At 34.5% G+C, this 22,528-nt stretch overlaps 1 protein-coding gene across 6 annotated transcripts in view; it reads right to left on the bottom strand.

The window, feature by feature from the left end:
* The window catches only part of CDH18 (cadherin 18), a 909,359-nt gene that overhangs the window by 423,562 nt on the left and 463,269 nt on the right, over nt 1–22,528 (bottom strand). The window contains exon 1 of one of the 6 annotated variants that reach the window (XM_070519845.1): nt 18,847–19,118. The exons of 3 other annotated variants lie outside the window; for them this stretch is intronic. The gene's annotated coding sequence lies outside the window, so the exon portion shown is untranslated. Of the gene's footprint in view, nt 1–18,846; nt 19,119–22,528 lie in introns of those variants that run through there. 2 more of the 6 variants (XM_044779467.2, XM_070519844.1) reach the window with 2 other exon arrangements.

Here is a 22,528-nt window from a genome sequence, read left to right as displayed (position 1 = left end):
TAATAAGTCCTATTTGAATATAAGTGAACAGTACAACAGTATCTGTCTACATGGGACTATAAGGTAGGACCAATATTAAAAGATTTTCTCCATAATTCTGACAAGCAAGAGAAACTCTTTATTAAGAATTTAGAAAGATCTCAAACAATCTAACTTTACATCTCAAGGAACTAGAACAAGAAAACAAATTAAGCCCAAAGTTAGCAGAATGAAGGAAATAATAAAGATCAGGGTGGAAATAGATGAAATAGAGACCTGAGAAACAATAGAGAGGATCCAAAAAACTAAGAGCTGGTTTTTTCAAAAGATAAAACTGACAACCCTTTAGCTAGACTAAGAAAAAAGAGAGAAGAATCAAATAAAATTAGAAATGAAAAAGAAGACATCAGAACTGATTCTATAGAAATATATAAGATCATAAGAGACTACTATGAACAATTATATGACAACAATATTGACAAATTAGGATAAATTCCTAGAAACACACAACTTTACAAGACTGAATCAGAAAGAAAGAAAAAATCTGAACTGACCAAAACAAATAAGGAGATTGAATAAAAACCTCCCAACACAAAAAAACCCAGGACCAGACAGCTTCACTGGCTAATTCTGTGAGAAACTCTAAATCCGAATCCTGCTGTATGCATAATTGTTTAGATGGCTCGATGCATTTAGACAGACAGTATCTAATTTTAGAATATTTTAAAAATCTCACAGCGAACTCTCCTAATACAGATGAGCATTATCAAAATAATTTTAATGAGTAGACTAAATAAACAGTATTATATATTAGCAATGTACCTACTGAAGTTTAACCAGTGAGCTAGAATTAATGGGATTGACTTTTTAGGGTTTTTTTTCTCTCTGGAGATTATGGAAGGATAGTACAAACACTGCACAGAGATCACCAGTTTCACTGTCCTGAGGGCTATATTTCCCCACTTGGTTAAGTTTAAAGAGGGAGAGAGGGAAAAAGAAGAAGACTAGAAAAAGAAAGTCTTCTTACATTGCTGTGGGGAAGAGAGTGTTACTAAAAAGAGAACAGAATTTCCTAACGTATTGTGCAGCCATGTCAATAAACAGCTAAATCTCCCTCAGCAACACTTACACATTAGAGAAGGTGTGCATGCAGTACAATGAAACATACAATTTTGTTTCCTTTTTCCACAATGACAATAACCTACAGTAAATACTGAACAGATGGTATGTGGCTATCATAAAAAAACCAATGCATCTTCAGGAAGAGAAAATAAATTGATTTTCTTAGTTTGAACTGACTACTATACATTCTAATTTGATTTACACATAAAGACAACAGAAAAATCACTTGGTATGTAAGCGGAGGTTACTGGTCATTAAAACATACTGTGTTCTTATTTCTGGGCAGCTGTTCTGTTCACGTTATTTAATTTAATTGTGATGACACATAAATAATATATCCAATGAAGCACTTTCTCAGAGAGAAAAATATGTCATAATTTTATGGATATTAGTTGGGCTTCTAATCTTTAATCACTAAAAATATGGCAGCGTGAGAGAAGATTAAGTGCCCATAAATCTGGATAGGAAAGGGGAAAGTTTATTACATTTTAATATTACATTAGCTATACACATAACTTTATATTCCAATTGGGTATTATAGATTTATTATTTTCCTCTATATTATATCTGAAGAATGGAAAATGATATATTTAGCAAATCTATAATAATCAAAAGATCTAAAAAAGTAGCAAGATTACTACATCATTAAATAGAAGCCTCATTTTTTTCTTTTTAAATATAGATTCTCATTATTGAATGTTACACATTGAAATGAATTCAAAGAAAGATTGGCCTTTTTAGATAAACTTTCTTTTCCATTAGCAAACTTCAAGTTATTATTCTTAAGAGTTGTATGCAGACTTATTCACATAAAATCAATAAGGAAGAAATAAACAAAGGCCATGCATTTAATTAATAGTCCCGATGAACTATTTTAAAGTCATTTTAAAATAGTTTCACATTTTGAGAGAGTTCATTTTAAAATAAAAGATAATAAAGACACCTAGGCAATGAAGAAATACAACTATATTGAGTATGCATCAGACCTAAATGTCAAAATATAATTGAATGTACTAATTCCAAACCAATTAATTAAAATGTGTATCATCCACATAATAAACTCACTATCAGGTGGGGGTGACATACAAAAGAAATTATTAATGTGATGTTTGCCCTCAAGCAGTTTGTAGAACACATAGGTTGTAAAAGAAAAAATAGGTAAGAAAAAGACAATAAGAAAGGAAAAAAAGAGAACAAATGCAATAAAAGCTATTGTAAACCAAACAGGAGAGATTTAGGACATTGACCAGTGATAGTCATTGAAATGCAGGAAATTCGGTTATCTACAAGATACACTAATGACAAAAATGACAGAACTGGAAACAGATTAGAGAAGAAATATTCAACTATTATTTTACACTTCTGACTTTAAACAAAACATGGTGCTGGCCAATGTTATAAATAGAAAAATCAAATGATGAAATTGCCGGAATAGAAATGATGAAGACCCAGGTTTTACTGAGCGCCTTCTGTACACTGGACACTGCCCTGTGCTAGAAACATAACATTTTAATCCTTTCAGCTAGTGTTGTGCATATATTACAAATAGAAAATTAAATAATATGCCTGGGGTGATGCAAATATTAATGTAATCAAGCTTCAGAACAATTTCTGACTGATTCTAAAGCTCATCCTCTTTATTTAAAATACATCCTGTTGGTGTCAGAAAAATAAAAGAAGGTAGAGCACATATTATTTATATTTAAATTATAAAGTCAAGTCAATATTCTTAGATCGCAAAAGAGTTGTCCTAAATAGTTTATAAATGAATATCTTGTTAGAGTGATGTATGTATTTAAAAATTTGAGAGTGTTATCTACCTAGTAAGTTTGAGAGAAAAAGCAAATCAGCTTGGTGGAGAAGGTCTGTTCATTGCTAGAAACTAAAGATCAGATCAGAGGTTAAAGGGCAGAGCTAGATACATACAGTCATAAAATTACCTGAATGAGAACCATGAAAGTTGATGAGCTGAACAAGGGAGTGAAATGATACAGACCAGAAGCAAAGGGTCAATACAAGAGCACTGAGAGACAACCGCATAGCCAAGGTGGAAAAAATCAAAGGGATGCAAAAGAGAGATAGACAGGAAGAAGCAAATCAATCAATGAGCAAACAATAATAAATTATAGTACAAATTATAAATAAATAGCAAAGAAAAACAAACAAAAATGAAACAGTAAGTAATTTTCCCCAAATTGGCTGATACTACCATGGTCCAGTAGCCTTTATGTTTAGAATGTATTAATAAGAAATATTGTGCATTTGGATATTTGAAATTAAATTTATCCATAAGATAGGATGTCCTTCTGTTCCAAGATATATGCTAAGCATTTTACACTTTTGCATAACCATTTGATCATTTAACATCACAATTGAGAAGAAAATCAAAAATTTAAAATATAAACAAGAAGGTAAATTGGTATATAGTAAAATTGTTATATAATACAATTCTCTACAACTCTAACTTATTATCTCAGGCAGTTGAAAGTAATACCATATTACTTTCTCTTTTAAAGGATATGTAGTTTTGTGGCTAAAATGATGCCAACTGTAAAAGATCTAACTGAATAAAATTAAAAGCTAAGCTCACTAGGCTCACGGGAATACAGTTCATAAGAATACTTTTTGAAGATTCTTAGCAGGAAAAATAAGTTTTGATATATTTATTTACACTTTAAAACTCATGTTTAAGCTTGAGAAGCATACTAGTACATTAAAAAGACTATCTGCTCGGGGGCTGGCCCCGTGGCTGAGTGGTTAAGTTCACGCACTCTGCTGCAGGCGGCCCAGTCCTTGGCTCAAATCCTGGGCATGGACATGGCACTGCTCATCAAACCATGCTGAGGCAGCCTCCCATATGCCACAACTAGAAGGACCCACAACGAAGAATATACAACTATGTACTGGGGGGCTTCGGGGAAAAAAAGGAAAAAAATAAAATCTTTAAAAAGAAAAAAAGTCTATTTGTTCTGTCATACAGGACCAACTTGGTATTTTAAATAATAGTGAAAACAGTCCAATTAGAATTTCTAGTGAAGATACCTTGATATATACAGGTAAAGCAGACAACTTTTTATAATAATATAAGGATATTGAAAATGGCATGATTCTATTTTACAGGAAAATAAAATTTCTTTTTAAAATTTGTGGCGTTATTGCAGATTCCATCTCTAACTGCTAGGGCATCTCTTTCGTAGTTTAACATGATGCTTTTAAGACAACATATCAAATTTTGAAAAGCATGTTCACTGATAAAATGCAAGTCTATCAGACAATCAAGTCAAATTTCTGATACTCAGAATGTATAATACAACAAATGTCCAAAATGCTTGTCCATAAGTAAATATCTTAAAAACAAACTTTTTTCCTAATATAAAATAACCACTAAATCAGTATTTCATAAAAATGGTTTCTCATTTCTCATTAATTCCAGAGCTCATGTTTAAGGATGAATTATACACATTACTTATAAACTTTGACAGGAAAAGAAGAAGAAAAAAAAAACAGTTCCCCAGCAAAAGTTTGGTTGGAAGTGAGTTTAAATATATTATCAGAGCTTTCTTCATAGGAAAGCATGGTACAACTATTTGGCTGTGCCCGGTATAAGCACTACAAAAAAGAGAAAAGTGTTGAAGTTAAAAAAATAAAAAAAGCAAACAGTTTCTTCCTGGAATCCAAACTGCCATCCATTGGTGGTTAATAACTATCTTTGCACTAATTAACAACAGATGATACAAAGAAAAGGTGATATTCTTCTCTCGTCCTTATGGTGGCGTTATCTACAAATGGTATTTCAACTCTGATTCATGTTATTAAATACAATGAACAAAATGAATGAGCTCATTTATTTTTAGCATAGCCTTTGTTTTTCTCATTTATATATTATCCTCACAAGTTGCAAAGCATAATTTTTTCTTCAGCATGTGAAATAAATATACTTAGTACCTTGTATTTATATTGCTTCTTACCATCCCACTCGGAAAACTGTTAAAGTAAATCAATGAAATGTTCAGGGAATGTCAAAATTAACAAATCCATAAATTCAGAAATTCAAACTTCTAATCATTAAAAGTCTGCATCTACCGCTGAAAAATTGTTTTAAAATATTCAGAAAAATAAAGACGGCTTAATATCCCTACACATCTGCCAGGATGACTAAAATTAACAAGATTAACAATAAAAAGAATGAGTCTCTTACAATGAGGTGGGAGTACAACCACTTTGGAAAAGTATTTGGCTGAATCTATTAATGTCAAACATATACATATCCTATAGCACAGCATTCTATTTTCTGTATATACCCAATAAAAAGGCACATATACGTTCTCCAGAATTCAAATATGAGGACATTCATAGTTGTATTATTTGTAACAGCTAATAACTGGAAACAGCCCCCATGCCCTTCAGTTGTAGGATGGATAACTTGTGGCCTATTCATACAATGGAATAATCTACACCAATAAAATACCAATACACTCAAAAAATGGATGACTTTTACCAAAGTAATATTGAGAAGCTAAACACAATGGAATAATACTATATGATTCTATCTATATACAATATAGCAGAAAAAATTAATCTATATTGTAACAAGTCAGAAAAAAGAGGTTACATTTAGAGAAGAGGAAGGGACTGTGAAGATTTACAAGGAAGGCTTCCGGAATCCATGTAATATTCTATTTTATATAGATGGTAGTTACCTGTTACCTGGGCACGCTCAACTTTCGGTAGTTATTTATCTGAACACTTATGACTTGTGCACTATAGTCTATGTATGTTATACTTCAATTACAATTTTTAAAAGTTTACTTTAAAAAGTCGGACTTGTTTAAATTTTAGTCTATGAATACATTTCTCTTATATTTTATGGGATATATTCTGTGCTATGTGCCAGGCAGTATTTTAAACATTGGTGATCCAAAGGTGAATGAACAGGCAAGATCCTAGTTTAAGTAGGGCTTACATTCTCATTGGAGGTAAGAAAAAGGAAATGAGTAAACTAATAACTAAAGAGTATCACTGAAGAGCATGAGAAAATAGGCTAGTATGATAGAGAGCTACTATATGAAGACATTATTTTTAATAGGATGAGATTAAGCATGAAGGATAAAGAGGTAGCCCTAGAGAAGTATGAGGGAAGGACATTTCAGACAAAAGATGAACACATTTTAAATATATTTTAGGGGTAGAATATATAGACCTTGGTAGTGATGTGAGGAATAAGGATGAGGAAGATATAAACAATATCTCTTAGTTTTCTGATTTGTGTAAATGGTGGCATCACTTGTGAGGACTGAAATATGTTAAATCTCAGAATCATAAATGTGTAGTGGGGTACTTTGTTAAGGATGAGAGTTAACCAGAGCACACTTAGGGGAATGTTCTGTTAGGAAGGGATACTTTGATGATGAAGCCAAATAAGGGGAGGAGTCAGGGAGGGTCTGGGGAGAGAAACCTAACAACAGCATGTGGATAATAACAGGGGTGTTCCTTAATTACAATTTGGTCAGAGAAAAGGGATTAGAGTATAGATACCAGTTTGCACACAGATCTGGTGGAGGTGACATGAGATATAATCGTCCCATTTATTTTAGAAATTTTATAATTGTAACGTGAGGCAAGGCCATCAGCTGAGATCCAGGGTCAAGGGGGTATGGAGGCTGGGTGGTGGAGAGGCATGACAGATGGAAGAGGACAGGACTCCATTCTGATTCAGCTATTATGAAATGTGCTCCATTGGGCAAATCTGTGAATTTGTATGAGTTCAGTTTACTCTCATACAAAATGAAGCTAATAACACTTGCCCAACCTACAGAGGTTCCAGGAAAGACTTCCAGTTAACATGGCTAACTGTGTACATACAAATTATAAACTCGGAAGGGATAATTCAATGATGCAGCCAAGGGAGGGAGGGTCTGGGGAGTTATATACTTATATATAATTATAAATTTAAATAAATCAATGTTAATTAAAATCTGAGGTCAAAGTATAAATTAGATAATTTCTATGAAAATTTTCAGCATATCAAGTCTCTACACTCTATAAAAAATTATACTAAATTCACTTTTTATCCATTGCAACATTTTGCCAAAATGTGCTACTTATATATTTCATAAAATTATCATCTCCTTACGTAGCAATTTTTTAATGAAATGCAATAAATTGGAGAAAATGTACTGGGATTAGAGGAAAAATTAATACACAGAAAAGTAAACCGTGACGTTTCCAGGGGAAATGTGTACTTTGATAAACATCTGAAGGGCAGGCTCTGAGTTGAGCATTTAGATAAAGCAGAAAGATCAATAACAATTAAATACAATCTGAAGAAATTCTTATTTTAAATATTTTATGTCTGTTAGAAAATTGTAGTTTTACAAATAAAGCTTTTTTTGTTGTTCATAAATTAGAGAGATAAACACACATTAGCTAAGAATGAACTATTCTTGTAGAGTTTATTGATTAGAAAAATCTAGCCTTCTCATTGAGTTATGTGTTGCTTTTTCATTTTAAATGTTTGGCATTTGTTTTTGTTTCTTTTTTTTTAGTAAGAGAATGGGTATCATTTCCAGGATGCTGACAGAGTGTCCTAGTTAATTTCTTTCTGAAAGCCACAGTTTTACACTCAGAAGAGTCAGCACTTCAGGATGCTAATACCAAATTTGTGTTAAAAATACCTTTTTGCATACATATGAAATTCTTCTTAGAATGGACTGGAAATGGAGTGAGATGCTTTCTCAGAGAAACAAGATCTTCTTAACTGTTACATATCTTCAAACACACGAGAGTTGCCTTTGAAGTTGGTGAGAGCATCTCATCTGAAAGGGTGACTCTCGCTTCAGTAATTTCGAACCAGTAATGTTCATGTACTACTGATTCTTGTCATTTCTTAAGTTTTTCCTTCTATTACTCAGGTGACTACCAAATGGCTCAAAGTAAATTTTTCTTAATGAAGCTTCCAGAAATTCTGTTTAAAACTCTGAAACAAATAATTTTAAATTTCACTTTACAAAATGTATTCAATAAATCCAGAAAAGAAATGGTCTTATATATCAGAGATAATGCAAAATGTCACAGATTTTGGCAATCTACATAATTATAGGAAAAGATTTGATAAAAAAATAACATTCTCTGCATATATATATTATTCTCTACATATATATACATATATTTACGATATATATTATTCTAAAATTTGTTTTCTCAGCGCTTTAGGGTATACAGCAGGCAGAGTAGTAGCTAAGCAAATATTCACGAGCTTTAAAGTAGCTTGAATGATCTAACTGATGATTGTCACCAGAAACATTTCAGAGAAGGAGTGTGGACTTAGTCTGTAGTATTAAAGGGTTTCAGGAAAAATAGATGGTTAAAATATTCAGCTATATTCTTTAGGAGTCACATAAGGTATCTTCGGAGAAAGGGGTGAATGAGGACTGGAGGGGATCAAAGAGAATGACTGGTAGAATCAAGAATGGTAGAAGGAAGAAATAGGATGTTTGGAAATATCATCATCATATAGAGTTGAAAATCAGAAAACAGAAGAAGGAACTACTATGGACTCTATTGTGTAACCCCTAAATTCATATGTTGAAGCCCTAACCCAACAATGTGATGGTCTTTAGAGACAGGCCTTTGGAAGGTAATTCGGTTTAGATGAGACTATGAGGGTGTGGCATTCATGATGGGAATGTACCATTATAAGAAGAGACACCAGCTTGCTCTCTCTCTGCCATCTGAGGACACAACGAGAAGGTGGTCGCCTACAAGCCAGGAAGGGAGCCCAAAGCAGGGAACTGAATTGGCCAGCATCTTGGACTTCTCAGCCTCTAGAACTGCGAGAAATAAATTCCTATGGTTTAAGCCACACAGTTCATGGTATTTTGTTATGGCTGCCCAAGCTAACTAAAACAGGAACACAAACAAATTAAGAGGGATAAGATTGAAGAGTGAAAAAAGGGATGCAATGTGACTGGACATAAAGACAGAAACAGCGCTGAAAACAGGTTAAGAGAAAGAGACAAGTAATAAAGATAAGCAAGAATCAGATTTATATACCGATTTCTACAGGTTTTGATGATCTAATGTCAAGTAAAACTTTGTTGTAGAGTAACCTGAATAAAATAACACATTTACTTTAAAAAAATAAAGTTGAAAAAAACAATGGGTACATATCATAATATTTCTATATGTATATATATGTTTAAATATATGTGTTTACACACATTACATAGATGCACAGAGAGGTTGCAGATGGATAAAAAATTACAATTTTTGGATATTTCAGCTGAGCAGGGATTAAAGAAAAGGAAATGGAAGTTATTAATCTTTCTAATCATTTGACTTGTTATGCTGAGCACCTACCACTTAAGGAATTAATAAAATGAAAACAATAAATCAGAAAAGCAAAACATATTAGAGGAAAATAAAACGGCACTTGATTGTATGTAGGGATGGACATGTGTCTTGGAGTCAATCCTGCCTCTGGGTGCCCAGCCAGGGCCTTTGGAAGCAGATCAGGGCACTCAGACCAAGATGATGGAAGTTCAGATAAATAACTTTTTCCCTGTTTAACAGTTTTGAGCTGGTTAAGCAATATCTCAGTCACTTATTTAAAAAGTAGTTACATCAGTAAAAGAATACAGAATTCTATATTCTCATTCTAAATCCATCTTTGTTAATCATACCAGGTTATATCTTTATACTTTCTAAGCTAAAGAATGTTCTATCATAATTAACTTTGCTTTTTTTAAAAGGTATTGCTCAGAAGTTGAATAAATATTTCCTACACTGCAAAAGTAAATGGGGAGAGGGTTATTTATTTTGCTGTAATTCTATATTTCACTTTGTGTGTTAATGTTCGCATTGCTACATAAATGAATAATCTACCTAAGGCAGTTAGACAAACTAATGCTTTTTAAAGTACATTTGGACATAGGAAGAAGACGACCAGTAAACTCATATAAATAGCAGTACAATATACTTACTGGAAAAAGAAAGAATACACATAGGGTACATTATTTTCTTTCATTTGGGATAATTACAGCTTACATTCTCTTTTAGGAAACATCACTCAGATTTGATATTATAATTTTCCATCAATTTAGTGTCAAACAATAAATCTTAGGTTAATAGTGCAATTACTACATATTCAATAATATTCTACACCTTTATTCTCAGAAATTTCACATGATATGCTGTTTATAAAACAAAGGCAGAACTTAATACACCTCCTGATGCTAGCTATATTGGTTCCCTATTGTCACTGTGTCAAAGTATCACAATTCAGTGGCTTCCAACAACACAAAGTTATTATCTTACTGTTCTGTAGTTCAGAAGTCTGACAAGGGTCAGGTCAAAAGTCTGAAATGAGTTACAACTGAGCTAAAAGCAGGGTATCAGCATGAGTTCATTCCTTTCTAGAAGATCTAATTGAAGAATCCATTTCCTTGCCTTTTCCAGGTTCTAGAGGCTGCCCAAAGCTCTTGGTACCTGGCCCTCTTCCATATTCCATCCAGCAATATCAGATTCAGTCCTTCTCATGAGATATTATCTTGACCTCCTTTCTGTCTCTTTCTTCCACTTTTGATTACATTGGGCCTACCTGGATAATCCAGGATCATCTCCCTAGTTTAAGTTAGCTGATTAGCAACCTGAATTTCATCTGCACTCTTAATCCTCCTTTACCACATAACATAACAAATTCACGGGTTCCATGAATTAGTAACTGAACAACTTTAGGGGCCGTTATTCTGTCAACCACATTAGTCTTCAATGTAGTCACACACAGCACTTATACATTATTTAAATTGTTGTAATTTCTCTCAGAAAACTGAGTTTCAGAAGTTACATCACTTAATTTAGCTGAGATTATAAACATTCTAAATGAACAGTGGTTGATAAAGTGCTAGTTCCTCAAGCTGATTACTGTCCATTTAGATTAAGAAACAGAATGTAATCATAAAGCCATAAGGTTGCTTATGTGTGTGTAATGTGTCTTGGAATACTTGTATGTGAGAACACTTTAACTGGTGTGAGTATCATTGATATACTCTACTAATATAGTAATCTTGCATATTTGCTTAAAGATCAGTTTCACAACTTTATCGTCACTTCATACCTGCAGCTGAAACTGTAGATTTATATTTGTATTTACCTTGTACTTCAAATGGTGGATATAAATCACTAGTAGGTTGTATCACTAGTAAAAACATACAATCCCTTAATTGGATTATTGGCAAAAGGAAACTTTCGCATCTGATCTGCTCTTCTTTTATAATTATTTGTAGAATAATTTGGGGTTGGCAAAAGGGAACACTTTCAGTTATCACTAAATGAAATATATTTTATGTTGTAAATTTATCAGATCTGAAAAGCAATAATTGTAACATTAGACTTTAGGTAAAGCCAATGAAAACATTAGAAGAGAAGAACTATATTAATGAATAAAGTCTCCAGATGATTAAGCTAATAATTTTGTGTCAATATCCTTTGGACATCAAGAAACTTTCCAGTTGTTTCTAATGTCAGGCTCACATTGACTCCAAAATGATTGAGTACTATAAGCAGATAAGTCTGAAAAAAGTAAGCAATTATAATGAATAACGTCCTTCAACGATGACCATTTTTTAAGAAAAATAAGGAAATAAATTTTTTATAACTAAAATGAAAATGGCCAGAATGTGTATGTTGAATATGTGTTTATACATTTTGGAGACTTTCCATTTCAATAATTTAAAATGTTTTTGAAGACAGTCTCTTCCTTGAAATCCATCTTCCCCTGGTTTTCAAGATACTTCACTCATAGGGGTTTCTTCCCCCTTTTCAGCTACTTCTTCTCAACTTCTTGTGTTGCTTTTTCTTCATTTCCCCAACCTATAGATGTGGGGTTGCTCCAGGTCCTGCCCATTGTGTTTCTGCATATTTTCATTCACATTCAGTTTTTTCACTTTAAATGCAGTCTAAGAGTGATGATTCTTGATTTCCTCTGAACTCCACGCTTGTGTAGTCAATCGATCCCATGCCATCCCCACTGGGACATAATCTAAAAATCTACAAAGCTCAGTTCTTCATATCTACTGCCTGCCCTCCTTCCCCCATCAAACTTGCTTCTCTCCAATTCTTTCCCTTCTTAGGGAATAGCAACTCCATCCTTTCAGTTTCTCAGGATACAGCAAACAAAATGTATCCTTTACCCTCACGTTCATCCACCACTCCTACATCCTATACAACACCAAGTCCTCTCCACTTTATTTCAAGATAAATATAGACTCCAACCTCTTCTTTCCACCTCTACTGGCTTTCACTCTGGTGCAAGTTACCATCATCTCTCCTCAAAATTATTGTAATAGCTCTATAACTGACCTCCCTTCAGTCTAAGCACAACACAGTGGCCAAAGTTTCGTGTTGAAATATCAATCAGATCATGTTACTTCTCTACTCAGAAATACTGAATGCCACCTCAATTCGCCTAGGAAAAAATGCAAAGTCCTTACACTAATCTACGGGATGTACACATGATCTGATTTCCATTATCTCTTAAGTATCCCCTCCTCTGTTCCATTTCCATTATTTCGCTCCAGTTAACCAGTCTCTTGCTATTCTTCGAATAGGTCAGGCATGCTCTCCTCCCAGGACTTTTGCTCTCGTTTCTCACCTTCCCTGGAAGTTGTTTTCTCAGATATCAACACTGTTCATAAGCATATTTCCACCAAGGCTTTATTCAAAGTCACCTTCTTGGTTAGGGCTTCATAGAAGTAATAGCTAAAATATCAAACCACCACCCATCTCTTCAAAACTTTTGTTCCACATCTCACTTTTATTTTCCCGTCTTAACAATTATCATTTTCTACAAGTAATATAAAATATCACTTCCCTTCTTTACCATCTCTCTTCCCAAATAGAATGCAATATCCACAAATGAATTTAATTCAGCAAAATAAAATCTAATATTTAATTTGGCTTTATTTTTGCTTTAAAAATATAAGAAATCTTCTAAAATTAGAAATGCAATCACTAGAATTGAAAATCTCACTGTATAGTTTCTCGGAACTGGTTTACTTTTTAATCAATAATACAAGGCTTTCTCATTTATTGCTATGTTAAATTGAACCAATCAGCCAATAAGCAGGTTCTCCATAAAAACAGCAAAATTACATACAACCAAAAATTTTGTTTATATTTTCATAGCTCATTTAAATTATATCACATATTGTAGCTAGAAGGTACGCAAATAATTTTTTGTTTATATTTTCATGGCTCATTTAAATTTACATCATACATTGTAGCCAGAAGGTACTAATTACACATGTTTAAAAATATAGATAATATAACAATACAGAAAAATTTGAGGGATATACACTTTTGTCTCAATACATTATTCAACTAAATGAATTTTCTTGAAATCTTTTTTCAAACCAGAGTATATATAAAATTCTGCATCGTTTGATATATTCAATTTCCGTAAGTTTATCATTTTATAGATTGATACAAATTCTTAAATTGATTTTAACTTATTGAGGGATTTCTTCATGTTTTCAATACTATGGATTACCTCCTAATGATTTATTCCCAGAAGTTACAGGTAAGGGAATCCACCTTTTCCTGTCACTGGCACTGGGCTGCAAATTGTTTTTCAAAACGGGTATATTAATTTTCACTTGCACCAGAAATAACTGTAAGTAAGAGTTTTATCACACCTTTGTCAACATTGGTTTCAAAAATTCTTTGTAAAATGATGATTCAGTAGGTTAAAATGGAATCTTGTCTTCATTTAAATCCCACTGATAACTGTGAGTTCAACCTAGAAAAGACAGTTTTATTTAAAATACTTTTGGCATTAGGTAGACTGACAGAAAATAATTGGATCAAGTGAAATTTCCAGTCATATCTGATTGTGCATAGCTATATATGCCATATATATTGACCCTAAAGGCCTAAACATAATGACAATAAATATCTATTTGAAGATCCTTTTGGTCACCTAAACAGAAAATGAAATGGAAATGAAAGTTGAATTCCTCTTTTCAGTGGAGGCATCTGCAAAACCTGAAATTATTTTACTGGCAATTCATCTATTATAGTCCATGCAGCGCAAGTAAAATATTGAATAAGTCAGTCCCGGGGAACTCAGATAAGTGCAATATTTGCTTTATTCAAATATATCACTCAAATACTTTTAGGGATCAAACTTTGTTCTTTATTCCCAAATTACCAAGAAGTTGCCTAAATTTACATAGCCCAGCTATATAGAAGTTTACATATCAGAATTTTCTGTTATCTATAGGACAACATCCAGGTATGTGAGGGTACCCTAGAGCAAATAATCCTCTTAAACTTGCCTCCACATTTCCCCACTGTCTATTTATTTTCCTGGAGATCTCTTCCTAGAACATGCACTACACTTAAAATCAAAACACTATCAGCAATGATAGAGATACTAAATTGTTTAATTTGTGTTGGCCTTCTCTTTATACTTCATTAAAAGAACACCATTTTAATAGGGGATTACTGAAATGAATGATGGCATATCTATACTATCATATGAAATAGTCAAAATGTATAACCGTCAATATGGCAGGGGCATCAATCAATGTGCAGTAGCCTACCTGACCCAATGAAAAGAGAAAACTGCAAACAAATGTGTGTCCCTAACATTGAACTCTAGTTAAATATTAAGACTATGCATAACGGACTAGTAGATTCTTGTTACAAATTCATGAATTCTTTACATACTCATGCAGAAGAGTGATCATTCTATAAAATGAGGTCTATATAATTAATCAAATTGTGTGTATTTTATCTAAACATATGTTTGTGCACATATACTTATGTGAATGCATGTGTCTATCTATATAACTTTTCTTTAGTTTTAAATCTATGTTAATTTCATAATTATAAGTAGATATCTATATCACTCCATTCATTTAAAAATCACTTAAGAATACATGCCAAACTGGTAATACTGGTTACTGTTAAAGAGTGAATTTCAAGGTGTATTCTATGTTTTACATTTCTGTATTTTTACAACAAATTATAAATGTCGATAATACATGGAAAGATGGAATTAAGAGAGGAAATTGAAGTTTACATAGAATTTTAAATCACATATTTCAAAGTGAAAATGTTCTATTTCATCCATGGAAAACATTTTAAGAGCTAATGCTATCATTTCTTATAGGTATTTTTTAACTACTCTAGAATAACTGGAAGATTTAGCATGCTAAGTCAATTCTCATCAAATAAATCATCAAAGACATTGAATTTATGATAGTTTACCAACATTACTGTAGATCTTTATAAAACACAACCCATTTAACACCTTGTATTATTTGGCTCTCATGTCTATTCTTATTCCCTTTTGCCGATGAGGACAAGTGGGCTACATACAAGTGACGTGTGACACAAGTAATTGATGGCAGGCTTCAAATTCTGCCATGTTTTCAAATCGTTAAGCTCAGTGCATTTTTCCATTGTGCTACACATCACCACCAGTTATGAACTATACTTTTTAAACCAAATGTTTTCCTTTTACTTCTGGAGTCTTTGAACATTATAAACTACCCAAAGCACATGGAATTACTAGAATGAATATCCTCTCCTAACACCCAAGACATACACATACTCCAAAAACAAACAAATGAACAAACATAGTGAAAGCAATTTCAGAGTGGAGAGAATCAGTACCTTTCATTTATTTATTATTTATATTAAAGGGTCATCTGAAAAAAATTAAAATGAAATTTATCTTCAGCCTCATCATTGTCCTTTTCTCAGTATTTATTTCCTCCTATTCCCACAGATGTGAGCATGTGACAAAAAACCCAGTCTCTGAGTTTACAGAAGAAATAATACTGATAAGCTCACTCATACTTTTGTGTCAGGGATCTAATGAAACACCTGCAAGTTCAAATCCATTATTAAAGCAAGAAAAAGGTTGATTTTAGAGCACCAAAACTGAACTACACATGGGCAGCTGCCTACTCAGTGTGTACATGACCCTTTTCTGTACACATCTTTTGGTTTTTCCCAGAGCAGTGGTTTTCAAAGGGAGAAGAGTGCAATTTTATCTCCCAGGGAACAGTTAACAATGCCTTGAGATATTTTTGGTTGTCACAATTTGGGGGTGCCACTACTAGCATCTCGTGGGTAAAAACAGGTATGCTGCTACATCCTACAATGCACAGGACAGCCCTGGCTTCATGACAATTATACAGCCGAAAATATCAATAGCACCAAGGTTAAGAAGCTCTAATCTAGAATGTAGTTCTATAGACACAGATAACACAACTACAAGAAAGGCAGATAATTAAGCAAGGTAAAGAATTTGAAGTCTTCTACTTATTTTAAAAAAAGCAAAATAACACCTTACACACTCTCTGTCTTTAATCTCAAAATCTCTTTCTCCCACTTTTCACTCGACTACCCTGCATCAGATAGAGCATTTGAGGGGTAGACAAGTAAATTTTGCCAGGTCAATAAGTTCAATATGTTTTGTCCTAGATATGTTGAAGTGTAAATGCATGTTCAGATTTTAAAGGACAATTATATCAGGTTGCAAATATATAAGGTATACTTCAGTCTTCTAAACATCAACAAGCCAAATGCAGGACAAGTGGAACACACAAACTTGTAAATATGTGGCTTGTATTCAACAGACCACAAAAATCAACAAAAAGCATAATAATGACATTTATATAAACCAAACGAAAAAAGTACTTTATATTCACTATATATCGCACCCTTCATCTAAAGAAGTTATAAATTTGGACTAAATAACCTATTCATTCTCATGATTCTATTATATCCATCTGAAATAGGTCATCAGGAAGAATAATAATTTCCAGTTTGCTCAATGTATAGAATTTATTCAAGCACTGGTTGCTATTGACCATGCCTCCAACTGTTAGAGTTAATTATATTCAACATTCACTGGATAGAGTTACAGCTAGAGTTTCCTGTCACTTCCCTTCCTTCTACTATTATGTTCTCCTTTGCTATTGGGTTATCTTCAGTTGGACATTTCTGTTGCATCTAAAATAGCAAATCATCATTTTCTACCTCCCCTTGTTGTCAGGATAGGAGATCAAACTTGTTCAGGGGTATCATGTCATTTTTCCCCCCTTAAGTTAGCTATCTCTGTGAAAAAGCCTCAGCACTATGGTTTATAAAAGACTTATCCACCAAGGCCCATTAAATGAATGCCTTATTAAGTGAAGAAATGGGTTGACCTACATGAGGTTAATGTATTATCAGGAAATCCAGAATTAAATACATAACAGGAGGCTTGAAAGAAACAGAAATGATAACTGGTGCTTGGACCAGTGTTAGACCACAGAACTAATTCTCTACTAGTATCTCATCCTGTCTTCCTCCTCCCACATCCAACAAGGTACAGACAAGAGCTAGTCTGGACCTCAAACTCTTGATTTAGAATTAAATATTTTCTCTGATAGGACAAGTCTACTAAAACAGAGGAGTTCAATTACTGCATAAGGAAAGCCCCCTGCTTTTAAAAATCTGTAGGTGATCTCGGAGTGGAAAATAAAGCTTCCAAAACACAGTCAGAGACTGTAGTTAGATATTTTTTTTTTTGGCTGCATAATAAAATCTTTCTCTGATCTGTCTTTCTCAGCTCAAAGCAGTGATGCCATCACCTGAGAAAACCAAAGACCATAATAATTGTAGCTAAGATTTTATTTTAGTATTTCTTCATTTCTAGCAGGGCAATAGCAAGGAAGATTTACCTTTGATTAATCTGAAAGTTCATTAAATACAACAGTCATTGATATAAGGAAATACTTTAATAACTACTTAATAAAATTCTATTTTTTCACCTGTTACATATGACAGGTTTTCCTAGTTCCACATTTGTACACACCACACACATACACACATGCACACACACAGAGGCACATAAACATGCGTAAAGCATAATTTTACTTTGTTTATAAGACATGAAAATTAAGAAAAAATAATCGTTATTTCCAGACCCCAACAAATCAGGTTCAGGAAGTTAAGACAGGGAAATGAGTCAGAGTTAACAAACATAAGGGTATATACCAAATAAAGTGTGTTGCTGATCACAGGAGCCTACCTAATTCCTTTTCATGCATCATTTATAGTGCCCTTCAAAAGAAGTAAAAGTTTCATCATAAGATTTAATAAGCATTTATGGAAGCAATTCACAGAAAAAAAGGAATGAAAGACAGAAAAGAGAAAATGAGCCGTGCTCTGTCTGCTGCAGCTTCAGTGCTCCGATATCATGTAATTTTAGAGGATACTGGAAAGGCAATAATTAAAAAGCACTATCGAAATTACAATTTCAGCGTCCCTGTTTCTATTCTGACAATGCTTTCCCTCACTTTTACAGATAGACATAAATGACAGCTAATTTTGATGCCCTCACTATTCAAATGTGCCTTGCAGAGTATCCCTCCAACTTCTTCAGGGTCAGGGCAGATAACAGCACATCCACAGATAAACATAAACAGAGACCCAGCTAGATTATCAGACTCACATCTCACAGGCTTTATGGTAACATTCCTGGATAAGAAAATACAAAAATGTATTCTAGCGATAAGGCTGACGAAGCATTAGCTACAACTTTCCCATTCGCACTAGATCCTGCGAAACCAACCTGAGAGGAAGATTTCACCAAATATTGTTTTGACTCCGAACCGGGTAAGCAGCCCCATTGCACAAAAATATTAATGTCACTACAGAGTAAAGTGTCATTTATTGAAGCCTTACCTTGGCTGACTTGCCCTAACTGGTGGTAAGGAACTTAATTTATGAGAAGCAGCGAGGGGACTTTCGCAGTGCTCACGGCACAGCTGCTCGGTCCTCGGAGAGCCCCAGACCCGGCTCCGCGCTCCTCCGAGCCCGGCTCCGCGGCTCCGTCTTCTGCAGCCCCGGAGCGCGCCTCTGATTGGCTGCCTGCGCCTGTCCGCCTGATCCTCTCCTCTCCCTGTCTCTCCTCCTTCCTCTCCTCCCCGGCTCTCCTGTCCGCTGCTTTTCCCTCTGCCTCCTTCCTTTTTTTCCCCCCTCCATCATACGTACTTTGGGGGCTGCACCAATTCTATGGCACACAGAATGGACACCCTTTAGCCCCCTCAGCAAGGTCATGTGGAAAGCAATGCCATTAACAATAATAGCAAAAGAATCAAAGCCCTGGACCAACGGCATCATCTTTAGTACCACAGCTCTTGAAAAATGATGGCCAGGACTCCGTGACAGTTGAGACCATCAGTTTTCTGCGGGGGAGGGGAAACTGGGGGTCGAGAAGGGGTTTGGCTGTCAGATGGAGGGGGAGTAGACATCGGGAGGGAAGGAGAGAAAAAGCAGGCAGGGCAGGCACTGATGTGGCAGGCTGGTAATAAATTTTCCTATTTCCGTGCAAAGTCGTCACAGCCTGCTAAACATCCAACTGCTGGCTCATTCATCAGTGATCCATAGTCCGGTGGTAGCCGTGAGATTTAGCTTGAGTAATGCCCTTTAATGCCTTACCCCAAAGTACTCAAGGCATGGAGGGATTATATGAGATAGAGCTTTCTCTTGGAGGTCAGCATTATATTTGTGAAGATGAGTGGGAACTGCAATGCCTTTGCTACCCCCTTTACGTGTGCCAGGAAAACTCTCTCTCTCACATACACACACACACACTTCTCACCTCTTATTACTCCAGAATAAATTAAAACAATTTGTAGTATACATAGCTTTTGATAACAAGGATTTCAGGAATCATTGTATTCAAAATTGATGTGAACAGCTGAAATAACTTTAGCATTTTCTCCCAACACAATGTCGCCCATACTCACTAAGAACCATCAAGCATCCCTATTTAAGGTAGTGTAGTAAACAAGTGTAAAAGTTTATCTAAATTGAATGGCTATTCCAACAGTCACTGGCAGATATATTAAGAATTATTCAAGACCCTCTGTCATTGCAAGCACTAAGAGAGCAGCATTACTTGCTTTGGTTAGTTGATACTATAAATGCTCAGGTTGAGAGATTCAAAGGAATAAAAAGACTTAATCATAAGAGAGGTGGTGTGATAGAGAGAAGAGGCCCTCTAAAGGTCAGAAGACATGGATTCCAGTTCTGGCTCAGACTTTTCTCTCTACCTGAACCTGTGTAAGCTGTTTCCCTTCTCTGAGCATCAGGAAGTTTCTCTTTAAAATCTAGAAGATGATCCTCACTTCAGAGGGGCCCTGGGAAAATTAAATGAAAATGTGTCAATTGCACCTAATCTATGGTAAACTTTAATAAGAGTTAGTGAATTTCTTATCATCCCCCTCTTTTCTCTTCTCCTGCCTGGAGAAAGGTCAAGAAGGTTGAGAAGATAAAGTAGGTGGTATTTCAGAGACATTTAAGGGCCTAAGAGGGAATGTTTTGAATCAACTAGAGTTGTATTTGACTACATTTATTTAGGCTGAGTGATGTGAAAAGTGGAGGGATGTAATTTGGTTTGGGGTTTCCTATGATTAAACAAACCAACAGAAACAATGACAGAAGCACTTGGATTGGATTATTTCTAATTGTGAAGGAAGTACATGCTTAAGAGTGCAGTTACTCCTAAGGAAGATGTTAGAAGTCAATTAGAACCTGGAAATCTCCAAAATCTAAACTCTGAGGGAAAAGCGGAACAGGAGCAATAGCATCAGAATAATGAGCCAATGCTGTGTTATATTTTGTATAGCCTCTCTAATGTAGATTCTGATTTAAATGAAATCTTCCTTGCATAGTAGCCAAACAAAAGTTCTCATTCATTTCTCATTATGGAAAAGAATCTATGTCAAATCTCTCTGTGTTGATGAAGCCCTGAGAGCACAAGGAAGGGCATAGTTATGATAAATAAAGGGGATATAAAGAGAAACTTTTGTCTGTCAAAGGTCATGTAGTTTAATTTTAAAATTTCACATATGACGTTCTCTAGAGAAACCTAGCTCTGTTTATTTGAGTGCCTCCAAATGAAGGAAATAAAATGTTGTTTGCCAGCTTGCTACTGAAGCTTGTGCTGAGGCAACAGCGATGAGCATCCTAGGGATTCACTTGAAAACAAAATGTGTTTTTGTTAGCCTTCCTTGGTGGTTTTCCCTGGATAAGACTGTAATAAGCACATCCGGTGGACAGTCATAATAGAAGTCAACAGGCACTTGCCCCTGAGTGGGATGACATGCAGGGGGATTTGTCAGCATCACCAAACAATGCAATCCATTTCTAGAAAAAGAATCCATTCACGAAGAGAGGATTTATATCTCTGAGACGTCGCTCAGATTAAGGGCTCTAGATTCTTCACAAACCCAACAATGCAATGTACCCTGGATTTAAATGACTTCCGAAGTTTGATATTCTGAAACCGTGCCAACTTTCCCTAGCCACTGAAAAGTGAACCTGTTAGCCACTTAGCACACCTCTTATATTATCAGGTGCAAAAGAAGAAAGTAAGTGAACTAATGTGGAACATGCCGCTTGAGGCAAGCCAGGTGGTCGGCATGTGCTTATTTTCTCCTTATGTCAAAGATTACTTCAAAAAACTGGACAATGTATCAGTCAGCAGAATTTATTACCGAGCTAATCTCTGAAACTGAAAGCACGGACACTTCTGATCCTGAATACCCACTTCCGTTACCTTGGGAGAGTTATAAGAATCATTTTCTCTGGTGACAGAGAAGCATCCAACACAGGATTGATGCTGGTCAGACTACAGAAACTGGAAAGATAAAAATGTAATGCTAAACTGTGATCGTTCGCTGAGAGACAGACTCAGGAAATTGTCTCTTTAGATGTCATCTCATGCCCAATTTTACCCCGAAAATTCAGGAGGCTATGCAGTGTTTTAAAACATAAATAAAAAAGGAATGTAAATGAAATGGACGAGTATCCCTGGTTATAATTCAGGGTTTAGAACAGTCAACTACACAAACATGGTGCCATGATTTTTAATTGAAATAATTACTGAAATTACAATAATGACACTAAAAGTGATCGAATTTTTACGTAAAGAAAACATCTGGTGAAAATGTGAAGTGATACACGATTTCCTTTGCAGCTATTTATTTAATATGCTTGAGTGACAAACACTGCAGATTGTATATTTTTGTTCAAAGAACAAAAGAGGAAACTTACATTGATAAAAATATTATCTCTAATTGTGTAATTAAAGATGGCTTAATAAAGTTAAGCTTTCCTCATTCTGTTATCAAACATCAGATTAAGAACTGCAGAGTGCTGGGAAAATATTGATGCGGGACAATGAAGAAAAGAGATCTATCAAAAATATTTCAAAGTTAACTATAAACATAATTAATTTTAAAAAGTAGTGCCAACCTTCCTCACAATAATTAGATTAATAAATGCACTTTTTAAAAAAGCTTTCTTCAGTGCATGTAAAATATCAAAGAACCAATGAACTTCTTTGGGTCCAATGGGA

This window comes from Equus asinus, chromosome 10 (genome assembly GCF_041296235.1).
Source record: "Equus asinus isolate D_3611 breed Donkey chromosome 10, EquAss-T2T_v2, whole genome shotgun sequence".
Lineage (NCBI taxonomy): Eukaryota > Metazoa > Chordata > Mammalia > Perissodactyla > Equidae > Equus > Equus asinus.
The sequence above is the reverse complement of the archived record's forward strand: the minus strand, read 5'-3'. Positions and strand labels throughout refer to the sequence as shown.